The sequence below is a fragment of the Ixodes scapularis genome, unplaced genomic scaffold (assembly GCF_016920785.2).
Source record: "Ixodes scapularis isolate PalLabHiFi unplaced genomic scaffold, ASM1692078v2 PGA_scaffold12__126_contigs__length_90152505, whole genome shotgun sequence".
Taxonomy (NCBI): Eukaryota; Metazoa; Arthropoda; class Arachnida; order Ixodida; family Ixodidae; genus Ixodes; species Ixodes scapularis.
In genome coordinates, this window is record NW_024609838.1 from 87,043,830 (window position 1) to 87,066,133 (window position 22,304).

The window sequence follows — 22,304 nt, forward strand, 5'->3', positions numbered from 1 at the left end:
TTGCTCGCTCGACGTGTGCGGCGCGAGGAATCTCGCCGCTAGTAGCAGCTAGAATGCTTGCCCATCGGTTGTACTAGCGGCGAGTTTCCTCGCGCCGCACGCGTCGAGCGAGCAACGATAGCGATGATAGCCTTCAGCGCCGAGCGAAGGGCGTATTCACATCGGAGTAGGCCACACACCCTCGCCCCTAGGCTCACTTCCTGGCGCCGCAGCCTGTACAGCGAGCCACGCGCTCCTCTGTTCGTATTTCGTTTTTCCCCGATAGTTCATAAGAAGACATACGTGCTATTGCAGTTGTACAAAGTGTATTGTTAAAGCTGTCTCTTGTAAAAGCAGGGTGTGCTTTCTTCATATGGCCAAACAGTTGCGAAGCAATTAAAGTTTTCACTGCAAAACACAGAAGCGACACCGCACGGGCCAAATTATTATATATTAAGCTACTTCCAATTGATCTGGTGAAAAATCTAACCCTAGATTACATGCACGTTATCTAGCTGGGCGTCATGCACAAGCTGCTGCTACTCTAGACTCGTGGTCCAACGGAAGTAAATCCCGGGAGAAAAATGTCCAGCGAGATGTCAGAAAGGAATCTGAAGCTAACATAGTTTGTTCCTTGCGATTTTAACAAAAAGCCAAGAAATTTTTCAGAGCTTCAGCGCTGGAAAGGAACTGAATTTTGTGCTTTTGTTTTGCTGTGTAGACGACCGGTTGTACTGTTTTCAGCCATTCCTTCACAAATGTAAGAGAATCTTCTTGTTTTTTTATGTGGCCATCAGCATACTTGCCACATTTGATGCTACAGGAAGTGAAATTCAATATGCCGGGATCTTGTGTAGTGTTTTGTTACATGCTTCAGTCAGATTTATATCCAGGAGCATGTCACGCACAGTATGCATGGACTGTGCCATCTTGCATTCCTTGTTGAGCACCTGAGGCACTTAGATGCTTGTAGTGTCTTTCCGTATAAAAATTACATGTCAACTTTGAAGAGGATTCTGCGAAAACCGAATTATCTCCTCGAACAACTTTGCTAGAAGTTGCCGAAAAAGGGGGTCACTCTGAAAGAAGATCAGAAGGCTATGTGGTGTCCTGTGTCAACTGCACAACACGACTCGGGGCCGCTTATCGATCCCTGGCAGAGTCCACCGTTTAGGAGAATTTTTCTGCCAGGCAAGGTTGTTCATGCAGTAGGCAAAAATAACAACTGTTTTATACGTACTGATGGGTCTGTGATTGTTGCCAGAACTTTGCTCATCTTCCATCTGGTGCACCTGGCGTCATTAAGAAGTTTTCTCAACGGAGGTACCTGTATTTGTTATCGTGCCCGTTATATATGCTCTCGATTTGTACAGTTTCACAACTTTCTAGTGTCCGGTCGTGGCCGCTCTAGAGTATCTCGGCAAAGTGACAAAATGTTTTTTGTTTTGTTTTTGTTTTTGTTCTCTAGAGAAAGACTATTAATTTCCCTTGTGCGTGCAGTTGTATCGTAAGAGCTAACAGTGTTTAAACTTGGGCTTGTTTGTTACCATTATAAAAACGGCTTTCTCTAATATTGTTTGCCTATACAAAATGTTTTTCTTTTATAAGATGTTGACTACATTGTTGTGAGCTTCCCCGAAAACAACTATTCGGTGGCCGTCGTCTATATGAATTGGATAAGCGGAGAACACTGCATGGTGACCTAAGGAAGTGAATCATGTACAAAGCCTATTAAAAGTGGGAGATGCTCCAGGAAGTGATTGGCGGTCACGGCCCTGCACTGCTGTGCAGGACTTCGGTACTACACCCTTTGTGTTCCCAGTTACTTTTGGTATTTTTAAATACCTGTTCTAACATAGCTGTCCAACTAAATCTACACGTGTTACCTTGATTTCGGATTAAGTATTTGACAGCAGTTTTTTTGTTTAAGTACATACCAGGAAGCACGTTCAAGATTAAGGCGCTGCAGAAGATGCATCTGACCTTCAAAGCAAAATAGACCTTGAAAAATAGGAAAAGGGAAAGAGATAAATTGTTTACACCTCGAAAGATGAGGGGATACGGAATCTCATTCGCCACAACCGTCTTTTCTTAGAAGTATATTCTATATTCTTTTTTTGCGTTTGCGTCCTGCTGTGAAATTCTTTAGGTATACGCTCCGTGTGGGAACTATAGGGGGCGCTTTGAAAAACGCGCGTAGCGCCGCTAGCGCAGGAGCTGGCGTTCGACAGTGAGGTGCGCTCAGCAGCCTGCGGCGCCTTTTCGCGTGCGAGGCTGTGGCGGCGGAAGAGCGCACGGACAGAACTTTTGCTTTTTGAGCCGATAAGTTGAGGGTGACGTTGCATGAGTGCTGGGAGAGATTTAAGGAGGGCATTTAGCTGTTCTCCGCTTCTTATATATTGAGTTTGAGTCAATATTAGGGGTAATTTCTTTAGTTGTGGTCGAAAAAGGGGTTTGAGCAATTTTCCGAAAAGCAAGACGGCCGCAGTGGGAAATTTGTTTCGCTCGTCGCTGTAAACGTAGGACTGCTAGAACGACGATATTTGGAGGCGAGTGAGATGTTCACTAAGTACTTGCACTAGGTGGGCCAAGTTTTATTAAGACAGCAGCCCAGGCAGCACAAGATATTGTGCCGACATTGGTCTCAGCATGGTTAAGGTGGCCCCATATGGGCCCAGCTTGACCAGTCTAGAGCCAGCATTCATGATGCCGGCACTAAACGAAATGCGAAAACAATTCGTCGATGTAGTCGGTCACCATTCTGATCCTCTTCCTGTAATTTCGGGTGTTCCGCAAGGGAGTGTCCTTGGCCCTCTTCTTTTTTCAATTTTTATTAATGACCTCACTTTTTGTATAGATAAAAGCGTGAGTATTCGTTTATTTGCGGACGACTGTCTATTGTTCAAGGATATTAACTCTACTAGGGACCAAGTTGTTCTGAACGAAAGTCTTAATGCAGTTTCTAGCTGGTGCGATCGTTGGGAGATGAAGCTTAACCAAGAAAAGTCCTTGTACATGCGCACCACTAACAAAAAGTCCTCTCATCAGTATGAATACTTTATTGGTGATAACTACATCTCTCGGACGATGAGCTTTAAATATCTTGGTATTACAATTTCTAGCAACTTATCTTGGTCCTCACACATTGAACACGTTTGTGCAGCTGCCCGTCGAAAACTAGGTATGATAAGGCACAAGCTTAAGCACGTGCCTTCTCATGTGAAACTTTTAGCCTATAACACATTGATAAGAACGAAGTTAGAATACGCCTGTACAGTCTGGGATCCATTCACAAAAAAAGATATCAAGATACTGGAAGATGTTCAAAAGCAAGCAGCTCGTTTTATATTTAATCGCTACCACCCGCATGACTCACCTACTGCCTTAATTCAAAGTAACAACATCATCTCTCTTGAATCACGAAGGAAGCTAGCTAGACTAAAATTTCTTTATCAACTCTGGTTTAAAAAACTCCGGCTTGAATCGTCGTCCTTTCTTCACCCATCCTCGACTAGGCACACAAGGCATGACCATCCGCATAAAATAACTCCAGTATTCGCTCGAACAAATGCATTTAAATACTCCTTCTTTCCCAGAACCATAAGAGAATGGAACAACCTACCTCATCACATATTTATATCTGACAATGTTTTGGAGTCGATTGAGCGTTTGTTTGATGTGTAACTTTTTGCATTCTGTTTTATTTTCCTGTTCCCCACTATCGCCACTCCTCCCAACTTTGTTGTGAGCTACTACATGTGCTTTATTACAATTTTTGTATACTTTTTCCCTGTTCCCCTCTCCCATTTTTCGGATTACCTGGTGTTGCGTTTTTTCTTTTTTTACTTGACTTTTGTAACCCCCAATCCTGCTTGGGCCGCAATTGGCCTGCAGTATTCCTACATAAATAAATAAATAAATAAAACATGACGGCAACATTGGCCGTTTCTGCCAGCGTCCAACCAATATTGCGGCATCCCGGCTACATGACGGCAACATTGGCCGTTTCTGCCAGGTTACAAAAGATATTGCTGCATCCCGGCTACATGATGGCAACATTGGCCGTTTCTGCCAGCTTCCAAAAGATATTGCTGCATCCTGGCTACATGACGGCAACATTGGCCGTTTCTGCCAGCTTCCAAAAGATATTGCTGCATCCCGGCTACACGACGGCCACATGACGGCAACATTTGCCGTTTCTGCCAGCTTCCAAAATATATTGCTGAAAATATATGAAGTTCTATATCGGGCTCTGTTTTGCAACCACCGAATGACGGCACTGCACCACCCAAGTCGCGGCAACATCGCCGGGATTCTTCCATATGTACTAGGAATATCTAGACACATAAGCATTTTTGCCTATAAAACCTTAACCACCAGACTTTACAACCTGAATTGATTGATGTTTCTTTCATCTTCGAGCGCTGCTCTTAGGCGTCCGTTTCTGGCTTGAGCGGCGTTGCCGTCGGCGTAGCAGTACAGCATCGGCGTAACACATTTTCGTGACGCGCCACAAAAAGGCGTTACGCCGACGTGTTACGTAACGCGTCACGAAAAAGTGTTACCCGACGCCGACGCGTTACGCGACGCGTCACGAAAAAGTGTTACGCGACGCCGACGCGTCACCAAAAAGCGTTACGTGGAAACGTTACGCGACACCGAGGCGTCACGAAAAAGCGTTACGCGACGCCGAAGTGTCACGAAAAAGCGTTACGCATACGCGTTACGCGACGCCGAGGCGTCACGAAAAAGCGTTAAGGCTAGCCCACATGGCGCGTTTTTCAGTGCGTCTAGACGCGCGTCTCGGCTAGGCGCGCGCGCTAAGCAGGACGCGTGCGCCCAGTCAAACCACACGCAGCGCTACCGTGCAGCGCTTCGCGTCTGCGTTTCCGAAGCGTCTGCCCAACGTAGCCAGACACGCTTAAGAAACAAAAGCAAATATTAAATAGAAATCGCGCGGTAAATTATGGCTACATGCCGTAATATTTAATTTTAGTAATAGTAAGCACTCATTTTTATTACAGCAATCGCAATGAAGCTCAATTTCACTAATTTTCATCCTTTTTAGTGCGTACGCCTCATCCATGCCATGTTTCGATACGCCATTGGCATCACCATCGCCCGCGCCAAAACATTTACAGCTGGCCGCTGGCCGCTACAGAGGTTACGTTGTTGCGGTTGTTGCCGCTACTATGCGGAGGGCAAGTTCGTCTGCTTCTTGCGCAGGGGGTAGCGGTGACGTCAGAACGCCGAGCCCTGATTGGCTGATCGCGACCCCCTATCTGAGCGTCGTCTGCTCCTTTGCAACGTCGTCTGCTCGCAACGTCGTCTGCGTCTGTCTTACCTTTCCTGCGACTTTCGGAAGTGCAGAGGCCAGATTCACGAAACGATCTTACGCTAAAAATGTGTGTAAGACAAAACTTGAGAACAAATTCGTATTAACGAAACGAAAGTTTCGTTAGGTTTTGCGCAGGTTACGACAAACTCCTACGACAGCTCCAAAGCTGTCATACGCACTTATTACGATCAAATCAGCATGGCCGAAAGCGTCGCGGTCGCGACGACCCACGGACGTTTTTTTTTTTTACGTGCGCTTCTCACGCGTCCCGACTTCAAGCAGCAAGAAAAAAGTAAAAAGTACTTGCAACAGACCACGACGAACAAGAACGCTGGATCCACAAACACCCGGGATAGGCTCCAACGGCCACGATTCCACCGAACGCGACCAAGCGAGCACGGCAGTTAGGCCTAGCAGGCACTCCGCGACTCGGCGACCGTCTGCCCACGACCGGCTGGCGTGCTGAGTGGAATATGCCCGCGCGACCCTTGTGAACCCTTCCCGTATTATACTTTGATCGCTGACCTCAGTTTTAGATTAAGAGGTCAATTTCTTCCTCTTGTTATCTCCTTGTTTCCCGAGGCAACGGTGACTCTCGCCGGTGAAAAAACTGTGAATCTCCGACAGACGCAGGAAAGGTAAAGCAGCCATCGCTTTGACTAGCAGACGTAAAGCAGACGACGTTAACTGCGCCAACCCGCCGACGCCATTAAAGAATGAGGGGTCTCGCCGCACATGCACGAAAGGAGGGAAAAAGTATTTGGGAGGGAACTTGCGTACACTAACACGCTCACTCTCGGTTCTTCAAACAAACCTCGGCGCCTCGGGACACCTCGCCAGTGAGTCCTTTGACTTCCCTCCTTGATGCGAGTCTGCTAGTTGTTAGACAAAAACAACGTACCGCTCGAGTTATTTCGTCTGCCCTTTCTGAAAGGCGAAGTCGAGCTCGCTCGTAATTTCCGAAAGTCGCAGGAAAGGTAAGGCAGACGCAGACAACGTTGCGAGCAGACGACGTTGCAAAGGAGCAGACGACACTCAGATAGAGGGGTCGCGATCAGCCAATCAGGGCTCGGCGTTCTGACGTCACCTCTACTTCCTTTTTCATGCGCAGAAGACGAAAATGAGCCCACTTGCGAGGCGTATTAATTTTGTACCTTTGTCTCTCGGTGTCCTTGCATTAGGGAGGCACTCACTTGATCGAATGACGTTTTAGCGAACGCCCACGTTTCATCAAACGACACTTTAGCGAATAGCCGGACGCCGCGAAGCGGCGTTTTCGGGTGGGCCAAGTGAGTTCATATTTTTGTAATGCGTTGCCGCAGACTGTCGCCGCGAAGCTGCGTAAAGCGCAGCGCGACGGATGGGTTAACGCGCGCCCCCGTTATTCGCTAAAACGATCATTCGCTCAAATGTCGCCGTTCGTTAAAATGTCATTCGCTCTTGTGATATGGACCCCTTGTATTATTTACATTTAGCCTGCCAGAGTGCAGGACGTTTTTGTACTTCCCTAGGTCCTCTCTGTTCCGCTGAAGCAGCGTCAGCCTCTCCCGCGGAGCAGAGAGGATTCCCTGGACTTGTGTAAAAGGTATGATAAACTGATATCCGCGGGGGGAAGGACGTAACTACCCATGTTCGCCCTGCTGCTAGCGTTGGCGGGGCCTAAAAGCCGTTTATATTTAAGGCCACGGGCGTGCAAATTTTGTAAACTCCGCTCGCGCTGGTGTGTGCGTGTGCGTGCGCGCGTGCGCTCTGCCTTGGAATGGCACAGGGCTGCTACCCGTTTTTGTGTGTGTATCTTTCTGTTTTGAGTGTTTTTATTTATTTTCCTTTCCCGTATCCCTTTCCTACTTGGCGGCGGGCTAGCAGGCCCACCTGCGTAAGGGTCTCAACCTTTTTGCCTAGCCTCGCACGCTGCCGAGTGGGTATCGCAATATGTGCAAATAAAAAAGTATTATTATTATTATTATTATCGCCTTTGTCGCGAGGTTTGTGGCGAAAACTACAGTCCTACAGTGGAGAAAATTCAAACGCTCCTTGCAACTAGTGAACACGGCGGTTCATTGGTTGTTGCCTTCTGGACGCAGCGCGAGACGCGACGCGTGGACGCAAAATATCTGGTTCCTCCAGATACGCCGGAATGCGCCTAAAAACGCTGCGTTTCGACCCGGCGCCGGAAGTGACGTCAAAACGCAGGCGCAGACGCGACGCAGACGCGTAGAAAAACGCGCCATGTGGGCTAGCCTTTAAGGCTAGCCCACATGGCGCGTTTTTCAGTGCGTCTAGACGCGCGTCTCGGCTTGGCGCGCGCGCTAAGCAGGACGCGTGCGCCCAGTCAAACCACACGCAGCGCTACCGTGCAGCGCTTCGCGTCTGAGTTTCCGAAGAGTCTGCCCAACGTAGCCAGACGCGCGTAAGAAACAAAAGCAAACATTAAATAGAAATCGCGCGGTAAATGATGGCTACATGCCGTAATATTTAATTTTAGTAATAGTAAGCACTCATTTTTATTACAGCAATCGCAATGAAGCTCAATTTCACTAATTTTCATCCTTTTTAGTGCGTACGCCACATCCACGTTTCGATACGCCATTGGCATCACCATCGCCCGCGCCAAAACATTTACAGCTGGCCGCTGGCCGCTACAGTGGTTACGTTGTTGCGGTTGTTGCCGGTAGTATTAATTTTGTACCCTTGTCTCTCGGTGTCCTTGTATTCTTTACATTTGGCCTGCCAGAGTGCAGGACGCTTTTGTACTTCGCTAGGTCCTCTCTGTTCCGCTGAAGCAGCGTCAGCCTCTCCCGCGGAGCAGAGAGGATTCCCTGGACTTGTGTAAAAAGTATGATAAACTGATATCCGCGGGGGGAAGGACGTAACTACCCATGTTCGCCCTGCTGCTAGCGTTGGCGGGGCCTAAAAGCCGCTTTTATTTAAGGCCGCGAGCGTGCAAATTTTGTGAACTCCGCGCGCGCGGGTGTGTGTGTGTGTGCGTGCGCGCGTGCGCTTTGCCTTGGAATGGCACAGGGCTGCTACCCGTTTTTGTGTGTATCTTTCTGTTTTGAGTGTTTTTATTTATTTTCCTTTCCCGTATCCCTTTCCCTACTTGGCGGCGGGCTAGCAGGCCCACCTGCGTAAGGGTCTCGACCTTTTTGCCTAGCCTCGCACGCTGCCGAGTGGGTATCGCAATATGTGCAAATAAAAAGTATTATTATTATTATTGTCATCGCCTTTGTCGCGAGGTCTGTGGCGAAAACTACAGTCCTACAGTGGAGAAAATTCAAACGCTCCTTGCAACTAGTGAACACGGCGGTTCATTGGTTGTTGCCTTCTGGACGGAGCGCGAGACGCGACGCGTGGACGCAAAATATCTGGCTCCTCCAGATACGCCGGAATGCGCCAAAAAACGCTGCGTTTCGTCCCGGCGCCGGAAGTGACGTCAAAGCGCAGGCGCTGACGCGACGCAGACGCGGAGAAAAGCGCACCATGTGGGCTAGCCTTTACGCTGACGCCGAGGCGTCGTGGAACGCATCGTCATCGTCATAACGTTTTTTTGGGACGCCTCGGCCTCGGCGTCGCGTAACGCTTTCTCGTAACACCTTGGCGTCGCATAAGGCGTCCGCATAACGCTTTTTCGTGACGCGTCGGCGTGATGCTTCTTCGTGTCGCCTCGGCGTCGCGTAACACTTTTTCGTGACGCGTCGGCGTAACGCTTGTTTGTGACACCTCGGCGTCGTGTAACGCGTCGGCATAACGCTTTTTCGTGATGCGTCGGCGTGGCGCTTTTTCGTGACACGTCAGCGTCGCGTAACGCTTTTTCGTCACGCCTTTGCGTCGCGTAACGAAAAAGCGTCACGCCGACGGCGACCGTAACGGTAGCCGTAACGCGTCGGCGTGACGCTTCGCCGTCGGCGTAACCGCGCGGTGCATTATGGGAAACGTGCCATAATGCACCGCGGTGCCGCGCGTGTTGCATTATGGGACGTCTCCCACAATGCACCAAGCGAGAGGGAGGAGGAGGAGAAGGGGAGGAGGGAGGAGGAGGAGGGACAAGGATGAAAAAGAGGCAGGAGGAAGAGGGCTCCCCCCTGACAGCTCCCCCCGCCTCCCCTCTACCTACGTCACTGGTGTATGAAAATCTCAAAATAACCCGCTGTTACTGGGCCCCGCAACTCGACCAAAGCTTCAGACCAAAAAAAAAAAAAATGGGAATACAAATAATTTTTAAGCAAAACATAAAAACTCAAAACAAATACCCACTAATTAATTAAGATATTGCATATCCTCACATATAAAAAAAAAGTCAAGTTAAATTAAGATGTCGAACACCCTGTTCCTTTTTTTTTTCTTTTTTGCACATAAGTTGACGTAGATTTCAGTCAGCAAACAAAGGTTATCATGGAACGTATAGCAGGAGAGGAAGCTGGGACATTATGTCTGCTCGCCCAAAAAATTGACTTCAAACTGCGTAGAGAACAAGATAACTCCAGTAATGGCTGGCCACGCTCACTGATCTCTTGAGATCAGTGGCCACGCTAGCGACACCGGCCACCGAAATATAAACTGCAGTAGAGTTGGGTCGAAACCGAAACTATATGCCGCAGCCATATACTTTCCCGATCCAAAGGCACAGCCAATTCAAAGTCTAATCCAAAGCCACAAGCAGCTTCTGGAGTCTGGATTCTTTTCCGTCCCGTCCGTGCAGACAAAGGCCTGTTTGAACCTTCAACGTGCGTGGGTCAAATGATTGTTTAGGTAAGTTTTCTCGATTTCATATTCATAATGCATGCCCGAAAAGTATCATCTACATGTGCTGGATGATCTTCCGAGCACCGTAGCTTACGTTGCCACCGTAATTCGGATTATATTTAACTTTTTTCGACGCTTGAGCGGTCTCCGCGATTTCGTGTCGCGTCGCAGTTCTGACGGATGCTGGCTGCCTTCGGGAAACGATCGCTATCGCTTGTGGAGGCTGTTCGTTCAAGCCTTGCGTAAATGCAAGCCGCTATCTCGAGAATCCCGTGAATGTTCTGCGATACCGGAGCACTGCAGAGACGCTGATCAGATTGTTTCGAAAGTTCGCGTTGCTATCGGCGAGCCCTTCGGACACGCTGTAAGTGGCAGGCGCGCTAAACTGAGCTGTGCTGTCAAACGCTTGGATACGGATCTTAGAACGAACGCCTTGAATGTGTTCGGGACGGCGACACGCGTGAAGAATTGGATGGTTTTTACTTTGACGTGTCGTCTCGTCCTTTCTCACGCTTGCGACAGCGTATCTTGGTCAGCGCGCGCTGGCTTTTTGAGCTGCGTCCAGCGGGATGGCGCGGTTGGGGTGCTGGCGTTTAGCGGGTTTCGGCGGGTTGTTAGAACACGCTTTAAGCTGGGCGTCGTCGTAGCGCTCGCGTATGGCGTGTGCCCCGCGCCGGCCTGCTCTGCGTGTCGTCGGTGTTCAGGCGCGCGAGCCTAGAGTTGCTTAAAAGTGTTGACAGGACACTGTTAAGCTCGTCACTTCCGTTGTTTTCTCCCTTACGGGCCCTGCATATATGTCTAGCCTTGCGAGCCACCCAGAGTACTACTACTGTAGCTAATGAAGATTATTATTGTTTGCCTTAATGGCGTTTTAGTTTACCCCGGTCGTATTCGTGACTTCTAGAACCCCGGGGTGCACACATACTTTACGTGGCTGAGGAAAGAGGTTATATGTAAGCAGTGATAAAGTGCAGGCGAGCTGGTAATTAATCGACATCTTGTAAACCCTGAGATGTTCGTTCGTTTTTTTTAGCGTTCCCCATATCAGGGTTTACAAGATATAGGTTATACGATTTGACTAAAATGCTCAAGAAAGTTGCAGTGTAAAAATCGCACACCTGGCAGGTGCTCTCGCTTGTATAGTGGACAGCTCGCAATGAAAACTCACACGTCTGTCCCTTTTTGCACTCCGAAAACGGAAGCTTTGCCATGCTCAGCACATTAACATTCTGTGGTGCTTAGCTGGTGGGGGCAGTAATGTAGGAAGGGGAAGGGGGGCGGCAAGCAAACAATTTTCAAGATGCAATTGCTTCCCCCCCCCCCTTCCGCCCCCCACCACGCACACACACACAGATGTTCAAAACTTCCGCTGCTGCCGCACCCAAAACAGCCATGACATCTATCGTCTACTTACAGATGTGCACATCATTCTATTAAAAAAAAAAATCTACAGTAACAAATGGCTGGGGACCAGTGGCATACCAACTTGTTTTTGAGTGAGGGGGCAAACGACACCCCCCCTCCCCGAGCCGGGGGTGCGGTGCCCTTGGTATCCCTTCGGCTTCGCCAGCCAGTGTTTGCCCTGCCCAGCGGCAACTGTTTAAGGGGGGGGGGGGGGGGGGGGGCTGCAAAACACATTCCTTGCCCCCCCGGTTGGTACGCCCATGCCAGGGACTTTTCAAGCATTCCCTCATCTATTAGTGTTGAAAATCTTCAGAAGACATGTATAGTCTTGTGCTGAGGTCATGGAGGCAGTGGCATAGGAAAGGGGGGTTCTTTTTTTAATAATAATTTTAACTGGAAATGACTGATTTTCCTGCAGCCCCCCCCCGCCCCCCCTTTTCCTATGCCACTGCCCCCATCACCTAAGCACAAGACAATACACGTCAGAAATTGCACGCTGTTCTAGTTTCCTTTTTTTTTTTTTTTTCGTCAATAAAAATATTTGACCCTACCAAAAAAATTATCGCCAGAACTTTTTTTCTTTTCTTTCCTTTTTTTTTGGGGGGGGGGGGGGCGTGACGTGTTTGGGATTCTCTAAGTTTTGGAGTGGGTACAAATACCCACCCCTTTCCCCTAACCCCTCCCTTCCCCTGCGACAAACACATACACATACATGGATTGCCTGTATCCGATCCCCGTGGCGTGAGTACCGCTTAATCTGAAGTGCACCACCCAATGCTAATTAATTTTGTTTTAATAGAAGCAAAAACATTTGCTTGAAATTATTATAATTCTGAAACCAGAACCACCAATATTTTTATAAACTCGTCGAGGCTCAAAGCCAGTGTCATTCACAACACAAAGTTGAGAACTTCTAAACCACTCTGTTCATAGCGCGACAAAATCGCACCACACGCGAAGTGCAGATAAATAAAATCCAACTCACTCAACGGCTTCGTGCCAACGCCTTCGTACCCTAATCTCCTAGTACCCCCATACAGCGTCCGCGCCTCCGCACGCAATCCGCACTCCCACTAGAGTCTACTCACACACTTTGAGTGCGGATAAGAATCCAACACAATCCGCACTCGGAGTGCGGATTAAAATCCACCACTATCCACACTCGGTGTGCGAATAGGGACAGCCACAAGCCAACTCCCACACCTGCCAGGCGCTCTCGCTTGTACAGTGGAGACACATTCAAATCAAGGAGATCCAGCTTTGAATGTGAAGGCTTCCTACTTCAACTTTTAAATACTTGGGGTTCTGTTAAAATTGAAGGGAGTCTCTTAAAGCATTTTTAGAACCATGTCCAAAACCCAGTGCTGGGTACAATTTTAGTCTAAAAGGCTGGTCCACACTGTTGCTACCCGCTACTACTGAGTCTGACAAAACCAGTCTTCAAGCCTTTTGTGACAGCTTATGATCGTGCTGCGCAGCAGCAATGTTATTCGTAAGCAACTTAAAACCCTGTTTTGTTCAACTTGGTCATAGTCGGTTGCAACAGTGTGAACCAGCTTTAACACCTTAGGTGAATGTAATCAACAGTAGCTTCAGGATAAACTTGCGCATTGTACTACCCCAAAGTATTTTGACAACATCTCCGGTGTTGGTTCTTGATTTCTATCTCAGCACTACAGAACATGTCAAAAGGCTTGTTGATTGCTGTGCATGTGCCTATCAAGCGACCTGTGCTATTTCTAGGTGGTGTTTAATTTGTTTTGAAGTTCAATGGATCTTTTAAGGGACCGGTAGGTATCTAAGCTCCATATGTACACTGTTCTTAATACAATTACTTCACGCAGAAGTTAATCTTTCTTATTTGGTTGAGTTTAATGGTGGTGTCGTCATGGTCTTTGCACTGTCGACGACAAGAGAAGCGTCATGTTGCACTTGTTCTTTTGTTGATCCGGGAAGCAAGTTCTGGTTTCTTTTTTGTTCCAGAATGTCAGTCTGAGTCTTATTCATGATGTTGCAGGAAGTCTGTATGATGACGAAAAAACTGCAGGTGACTAGAAGCTGCCGATGAGCTGCCAGTCCGGATGGCAGCTATCAACACGGCAAGGGCCTGCAGGCGCATCAGCCCTCCCCCCTTTCCTCTACTGCCATTGGAGACAGGATGCTTTATAAAAGGTGAAACAGGGCCCTTGCACTGCTTCCACAGCGCCCTGCTGGATTTATCTCACATTTTGTTTTTCAAAACAAACAACATTACAAACTGTAAAATACCGAACAAACGCCCACTCTAAATTGGAGATAATCATAGAGAGCTGGGGTTTGAGCACTTGGTAGGTACGATAGTTAGTAAGTGTTCATGGTCCCTTGCTTGGTCTGTGCACGGAATTACGAATAGCTGCATTTGCGGAGCTAGTTAATTATGCAAACACAAAAAAACAAAGCGTGACCTTTTTTTTTTTCTTTTTTTACAAAGAAGCATTCTGAAAAGTGTTCGATTAGCATTGGCTGTTACTAAAGCCTTCAATTTACTCTTCCGAGTTAGAACAAAAGAGCAATCCATCTTTTCTTGTACACCACTTTCTGTGGCAATAAAAAGAAAGCTGGGGGGGGGGGGGGGGGCAGGCAGGTGCAAATGGCTCTGTGTTAGCGCACCACGTAGTTCTGAACTTCTTTTGGTCTCGGTTTGAGTTTGGGTTTTGGCATGTCAACCACGCAGTTGCTAGAGTGCATCTTTTTTGTACGAGGATTGCAGTTGAGGGAGTTGAATTGGGATTGCCGAGCATGGCAGGCACATTCACATCTCTTTACCTTCGGGTTACCCTGCACTGCCCGAAGGCATTATTGCAGGGGGGGTGAGGGGAGGGGAGGGGAGGGGAGGTATGTAGTCAGTCGTGAAGGTAGAAATACGCCCGTGCATATGTACAAAAAAAAAAAAAAAAAAGAAATGCAGGCACATGGGTAAACACATTCAAAAACAAAAGCGAGCCCAGAATAAGTTAAAAGCCACATTGGTTGCTTACATTCTATAGTCGGTGACAGGTCAATAAGGAAGTGGAAGCTGCTCCCACCTTTTTCCACTATAGCAGACTGAACCCTGGAGAGGAGGCGCCCTCCTTTCCAGCGTTTGCTCTGCTAAAGGGGAAAGAGGTGGGAGGAGCTTTCACTTCATTCTTGACCTGTCACCGACTGTAGGTACCTGCCAACGTTCCATGTTTTTGGACGTAAGCCAACACTTTGACCAGTAGGATGAATTGGGCTGTTGTATATTGGGTGTATCAAGGAGGGGCCAGGCTCTTTAAATCGACTGCAAAATTTGGTTTCTTAACCTATCGCACTACGACTTTGTGCAGCGTTGCTCAGGGATGATGCATTTTTTTGTAAAATTTGCAAAGATCGAACTTACCTGAGGAAAAAGTAAAGAAAGAAAAAGGCTTAGCTCCTATGGAAATGCGAACAAGCCAAGGGTCTTCAAACAATATGGCGCCGTTTCACTAGAGAGACAAAAGATTGCGCAAGGGGTCACGACGCCAACTGCGCCAACGTACGAGCATACAGCGCTGAAAGCTGGTGTCTTCAGCAGACAATCTTTTCGACTCAAAAGTGGCACGAGCTTTTCTGATATCAGTTGCCAATGCATTATTTATTATCCCTACTGATAAAACATATTGCATGGGCACATAATCGATTAGAAAAGTGGTTTCTTGGGATATTTTCGCTGTTTTTTTCGGAGTACCGATGTCATCTGCTTTGCAGTTCCTTGTTGTTACCGCGCCTGTTTTTGTTTCTGCGACTGTCGCCGCCCGCGGAATGCACTCTACTTTTGAGTTGAAAAGATTGTCTGCTAAAGACGCCAGCTTTCGGTGCCGTATGCTCGTTCGTTGGCGCAGTTGGCATTGTGGCCGCTTGCGCCATCTCTTGTCTCCGGTGCGAACTGGTGCCGTATTGTTCGAAAACCTTTGCCTTTGCCGCATTTCCATAGGAGCTAAGCCTTTTTCTTTCTTTACTTTTTCCTCAGGTAAGTTTGCTCTTTGCAAATTTTACAAAAAAGTGCACCATCTGTGGGCAGCGCTGCAGAAGTCATAGCGCGATAGGTTAAGGAACCAAATTTTCCGGTCAATTTAAAGAGCCTGGCCACTCCTTGATACACCCAGTAGTTACCACATATGTGTGCAGGTCACTCATGCAGTTGTTAATGACCATTGGTACCCAACCCAACCTCGTGCAGGGTGTCTATGAACTGGAAAAATGGTAATGTTGAGGAAGTTGGTGATTGCAAAAGCCTGAAGATTTCCACCCTAATCACCATCGATCAGGGATATTCAGCCTTTCTTTGTCTGAATGTCAGCAAAAGACATGTGTGGTGTGACACATACACCTTCCTACTCAGGAACTCAGCCAGCTTGCCAATGTAAATCTCTGCTTGGAAACTATAGAGTCTTGGGAGAATCCAGAGATACAATTTAATCTCGAAATGTATGAAAAACACCAACTTCTGTACTCTAAATGAAGTGCTGCTGCTTACGGCAGTGCTGCTTATGGCAGTTCTGCTTATGGCAGATTTGTGGAATGGTTTCATAGTGCGACAGGTTGTCTCTAGAGCTACCCATTTGCTCCTGAATGGACTTTCAATGGGATTTTTTTACAGGCTGTGAACATCATGGCTATTGAGGTAGTTTCTGCTGCGGGGAAGAGAATATCCCTCAGCTTGACAGTCCACAGAAGCTTTAGCAGCCAGGATTTTGGATGTTGCGAGAGCAATGACGTTTGCCTTTAGCTCATATTTTTTGCCACAAGTTGTCAACCAACCGCCAGGGTTGTCTCATCCGACAGCAGGACATGCCGGCTACTGTGGCGTCATTTAATGCTGTCGCTTAGAGACCGCCTTTAATGAGTGGGTGGTTTAGAATGCTAGAACGCAGAGGTGCATTCCAGACACCATGCTGTAGCCTCTGCTGCTGGGATGTTCTGATTGTTTCTCATTGCAGTCATTACAATTTTCAGATTGTTTCTTTTCTTCAGTGGGAGCTCATGAAGGTGGCACTGTGCACAGAGGGACAGAGTGGCTGACAGTGAGCTGCCCAAGACAACCTGCTGGCTCTCGTGACCATCTCCAAAAGCCTTTGGATGGGCTAATTGACAGGCATGCCTGGACATTTATAAACGGTAAACACTATCTAGACTACCTTTGAATTACGCCTTGGTCTAACTGCTGTTGCCAGGATACCGTGTTTGGCTGCTAGAATTGACCTGGATATGCTAAGCGACACATGTTGCCATGTTGCTGGGACGCTTGTCCACAAACTGCGCTTCCCAGTCCATGAGCCACCAAAGACCCAGCCAAAGAGATCCCAAGTCAAGTCAAAGTTTTCTGTTAATCTTGCTAGTGGCAGCGTCGTAGTCGTTAATTAAAATGTCGGCGTTGCCCCGCTCATTGCGGCACACCGAGCAAAGCGGAGCGAAAGAACGGAGATAAAGACTACCAAAAGTGACGTCATTAGCAGGGTCCGACAACGCTTGCTTGCCAATAGGCTGGCTTGGGGATGCCAACGATGATGTCACCAAGCTTTGGACAGGTTACATGTGGAAGAAAGGCTCAGTGCATGCCCTGCTATAATTGCTGCACTTATTCAAAATAAATGCAGTTTACAATGTCTTTTGCCCAAGTTTAGTGCGATTACTGAATTAACGAGCCAAAATGCTATGTAAGTCTGCTCCTAACTCAGATTTCTTACAAAGTGCTTCAAGCTCCCTTTAATGCTAGTTTGACTTATTTGCACAAGCCTGTGCCATTGCACAAACTAGAGCCTATACATTGCTGTACTATTTTACATTTAATGCACTGCCAAAGGAAAACGTTCAGATACAATTAAGTCCAAGCAGCTAAACCATTAATTTGAATGTGACATACAGTAGACTCTCATTATTTCAAACTCAAGGAAGCCACGAATTTTGCATGAATTATCAAAAGCTCAAATTATCAGAAGTTTATCTAAATATGTTGCAAGATAAATTATGATTTTCTATATGGATGGCTACACATACAAAACAGATATTTCATGATTTCCTCTGCACAGGCCCATTAATCATAAGCTGGTATGCCATTCATGAAACATTGGTAAAATTTATGACACAAGTTTATTCGACCCTCAAAAATGTTGTTTATCAGGGACTGTTTAGACAGCACATGACACCTTAAAACAAAATTAAGTTTGTTCAACCAGAAAAAAGTTGTCTATTAGGGACTGTTAAGCAGGGACCCATGAGTAATGGAAACGGGCATTGTGCTGCAGATTCTATAGCAACTTGCGTGAACACTGCGATATAAAGCCATGCCGCCACATCACAGCATCCTTGCAAATTGATATGGAAACTGCCGCGTGGCGCCCGTTTTTGCCGCCCATGTGTCCTCTGCTTCAGAGACGTATATAGAGATAGTTTAACTATTCATTTAGATGTATAGAAGGCAAATGAGGAGGCGCCTTTCGCTTAAGGTGGGCTGGGCATGTTCCAGAGCATTTTCACAAATTCATATGTGGCCAACCAGCAGCCGCGCATAATATCCTGGCAGTGGTTGTGAGAAACAAAATTAATGAGCTCGTCGGAGTAACTCTCGGTGACTGGGGTGCAGTGATGTTTTGATCGTGGTCATGCAAAATCACAGTGAAAGATATAGAAAATATCAAAAACGTGCGCAACCTGCTGAACGATTGACGTATTCCGTACACCAGGCGTCGAAGCGATCAGACTCCATTTGAGCAAAACAGAAATCAAGCGGAACATTATTTTCCTACATCTACTTGCATAACCATAATCGAAACAGTGCATGCACCATACTTTCAACCATGGAGAGTTACTACATTTAACTCCAATGCACTTATCAAAACCGTTTCTCGCTACCATAGCTAGGGGATTATTTTCAGCTTCTGGTTGGCCAAGAGAGATTGTCGAACCCTCTATCTGTGTCTGATGCAGGCCTTGGCTCTGCTTGCTCCTTTCATATACCAAGATCTATATGTACGGCTCTGCTCTGCTTTAGCCCTGTAGAGTGTGCTTTTTACTGAGCACCAGTGCACCGCAATAAAACAAAGCCTGTGAAAGCAAGCTTCACAGGTGCTGCTTCTCCGCAGTGCACCGGTGCTCGGAAAGCAGTGAGCTCAACGGGGCCGCGAAAACAAAAATTATGAATTACACCAAAACGTCGTTCAAATTAAGCGGCTAATGAATACATTGAAAACGTAGCGGGACAGCCCAAGTTTTGAAATTTGTTTGACTTAACCAGAGGTATTAAATCTCAGAGTTTGAATTATCGTGAGCCTACTGTATACTCTAAAGGAGATATGGCTGACTTGATTGTGCTTAATATCACTGAATGGTTATGCAAATTTTAATTTGCTAGTTTTATTTCTCAAGCACTTGTTGTGTTGGGTATTCAAATCAATGCAAATTTTTATAACAATTTATGGGAGGTTTGTTTTATATATCATGTGCAGTAGAAAGGTGGGGAGCTGGGCTAGGTAGTAAACACGTTGCTTGCTAATGTTAACCATGTATGTCATATGCAGCTTGTTGTGATTGTGTATTGATTTCGAATCCTCTTCTGCTCTTTATTTCAGGCTGCTCTTATATGCACCATGAAGATATCGAAGAGGTCTCCAATTGAAGGACAACTATAAGCACAAGCATGGAGGGGCATCTAGATGGCGAGCGCAAGGACAACTGTAATGTAAAATTTCTCTCAACTTAAAGCAAGGCATGCCTTCTTCCAATAAAGGCATTGTGGCAAAACTTCTTAATTGGTTCGTTTGTTCAGCTGTCATCTCTACGAACAGCTGATCTCACACAAACAAAATCCTGGCAATGAGTAGTAGAGGTTGTGTGCTCTTTTTCTTGTTGAACTCTTGTTGTTTTGTGTAAGGATAAAAAATTATACAGGTTAGTATATTGAATGACAGAGCCTATGAACTCTCCATACCAATCCATACCTCAAAAGGTTCATGTGACTTCGGCTTGCTTGAACATGGAAGCTGTTTGCACTAAATTACGGAGCACTAGACCTTTCCGTCTTCTTGAAGCCCATAGCTACGAGCCATCCGCACCAATCCTGCACCTCCGATACGTCAGGTGACACCCCTGGCAAAGGTATAGCCCTTCCAGGGGAGTCGCCTGATGTATCGGAGGTGCGGGTGGTACGGATGGCTCGTAACTTTGGCCTTGTCTAAGGCCGAAAGGTATAGTGCTTCATTATTTAGTGCCGACAGCTTTCATAATTCCTACAGATAGCCCTCCGTAGTGAGCTACAGACATTCCGTCATTTTACAAAATTATGTGCCTTATTTTTACACATTGTCCAGTTTCTAGATTACGGGAAATCTTGCCGGCACTATGGAACTCGGAACTTTTACCCATAAAATTGAGTGAAATTTTTTGCAGTGCTCCCATACCCCTTGTCCAAGTCGAAGATGGTCAGACATCTCCGATTCCCTCTAAAATGAAGCATCCGTTTCCATTGAAAATAAAGACTTTCACATTTGATGTCGTAGTACGTCATTCGCATTCTTACGTATTTCAAGAAGACATTTAAATCCCAAAATGGTTCAACGATAACGGCCACAAAACATTTTGAAAGACGGCTGTACAACGGTTTCGAAAGACGGCCGAAAAACGGTTGACGACATCGGTCACAAAACGGTTGGCGATATCGGTCTCAAAACTTTCCCCGTTATCGGTTCAAGTTATTGGACTGATCTGGAGCCGGGGTGCAAATCATTATTGGACCGTTATTTCCTAAAACTTTGACCGATATTTGTCCGTTATTGGTCCAATATTTTTGTGCTGCCTGGGAGGTGTGAAAGTTATAATTCTAACGAATAAAGGAATAAAGCTGTCAGGAATATCCAATATTGGATCCAAAATGTTGTTATAACCGGGCTGTGCGAAGTGCAGATTTGGACACACAGGTTCTTGGACATGACCGTAACTTGACACAACAGTTAAAATACCAAAAATATGTGGCATAGGGAAACCAGGTAGAAATTTGGTTTGGGCGGCGTAACTGAATGGGAAACGGTTTTGACCGTGAAATGGCTGTGAAGAGAATACCACTTGTCGTGGGAGATGGAGAATTTACAGGTAGGAAGGGACTAGTGCACTGTACTTCCAATTGAAACTACCTTACGAAAGATGGCTTCAAAGCCGAGAAAACCAAAATGCCGTCCGACACACTGTTTGGCCGTCAAAGGCTTTTGCGGTCAGCTGTTGTGTAGTAATCTGGTTGTGCGAGGTGCTGATTTTCCGCTCAGAGGTACTTGGACAACCGTAACTTGACAAAGCACTTATTATAACTAAAAGAGGTGGCATAGTTTAACCAGGTGGAAATATTTTTGGGTGGCGTAACTAAATGGGAACCAGTTTTGACGGTCAAAGGCTGTCAAGAGAATACCACTCATCATGGCCGGGAGGTGCACACTTTACAGGTAGAAGGGACCAGTAAACGGTACTTCCAGTTCGAACAACTTTGCGATACGTAGCTCTAAAGTCCAGAAAAAAAATTGTCTACAAGACTCGGGGTGTCAGCGTTTCCACATACAAAAGGAGGCTGATCAAAAAAGAAAGCACACCACATAAACTTCCACACTCAAACATCGATTGTCCATTGATTCCAAGTTTCATTGTAGTTTTCCTTAGATTCATATTTGTCACCTTTTGTAGCGTCCAAATCTTTCTTCATGAAGTACAGACTGCGTGCCATACTGGTCCGGAAATATCATCGACACGTACGATGGGGACGAAACTTCCTTAGAGGGCATTCCTTTAACGAAATTCGCACTGCATACCCCCGAGTGTGGGATGGCATTTCAGTTCGAGCTGGGATATGTAGGCGTTACTGGTACGAAAACAAACGCAGAGCGCAAAGCGGCAGTGTAGAAAATGTCAGCCGTGCCGACACAGTGGCAGACATGATCGGGAGACCAAATTTCTCTCGTCGTACGGCACGGGTCCATCGTTGTCGCTGTCCCACAAAACATCGGCGAGGTGAAAAACTGTGAAACTTCGTCCCCGCGAGATACGACGCATAACTATTGGAGCACTTAACGACGCAGCAGTTCATGCTGTCAACCCAGCGCAACCGCACCGCTCCGACTTCAATGCGTACCAATGTACGCGGCTTGGTTTCGTTTCGCTGGGGCTCTCACTGCCTACCTTCGGTATCGGCCGCGCGGCGGCGCGCCGGTCGCCTCGCACGGAGTGTATATATATTGCCAAACTGTTTCTCTAACTGGTAAATTTATTGGACATGAATTTATATTACATTTTGTCTTGGATGGCATAAACCAGGCAAGAACCAACAAGGAGGACACAAGGACCCCGTACCATGTGCTCCATTATTCCCAGCAGCCCAGAAAAAAATGGAACGGTAAACAAAAACTTCCGATGATGCATATACAAAATATTTAGCATTAAATAAACTACAAAATTTTTAAGGTGCCAGCTCAACGTTTTCCGGACACACACATAGAGACGAACAAAAAAGACACACACACCGCTGAACTAGCAACTATTTTAATGAAAACTTCTTTCTCTATACTGTACAGCTAAACGGATTCTTCCTCTTCTTCTATATCTGAACCTTCGTCTCCCGCTCTTCCTCTTTTTTCATGTGCCTGTCTAGTGTGCGGCTCTTCGCAGGTATACCAATTCCTTCGGTGCAGCGCGATTGACGGTGCACTCACGCAATGATCCCCCTTCGCGTCAATAGCAAGGACCTCGAGAATTTCTCGAGCAACCCTTGTGCGATTTTTTGCCAGGATGTCAATGTTGGCAAGGTTTGGCGCACATGTGCACA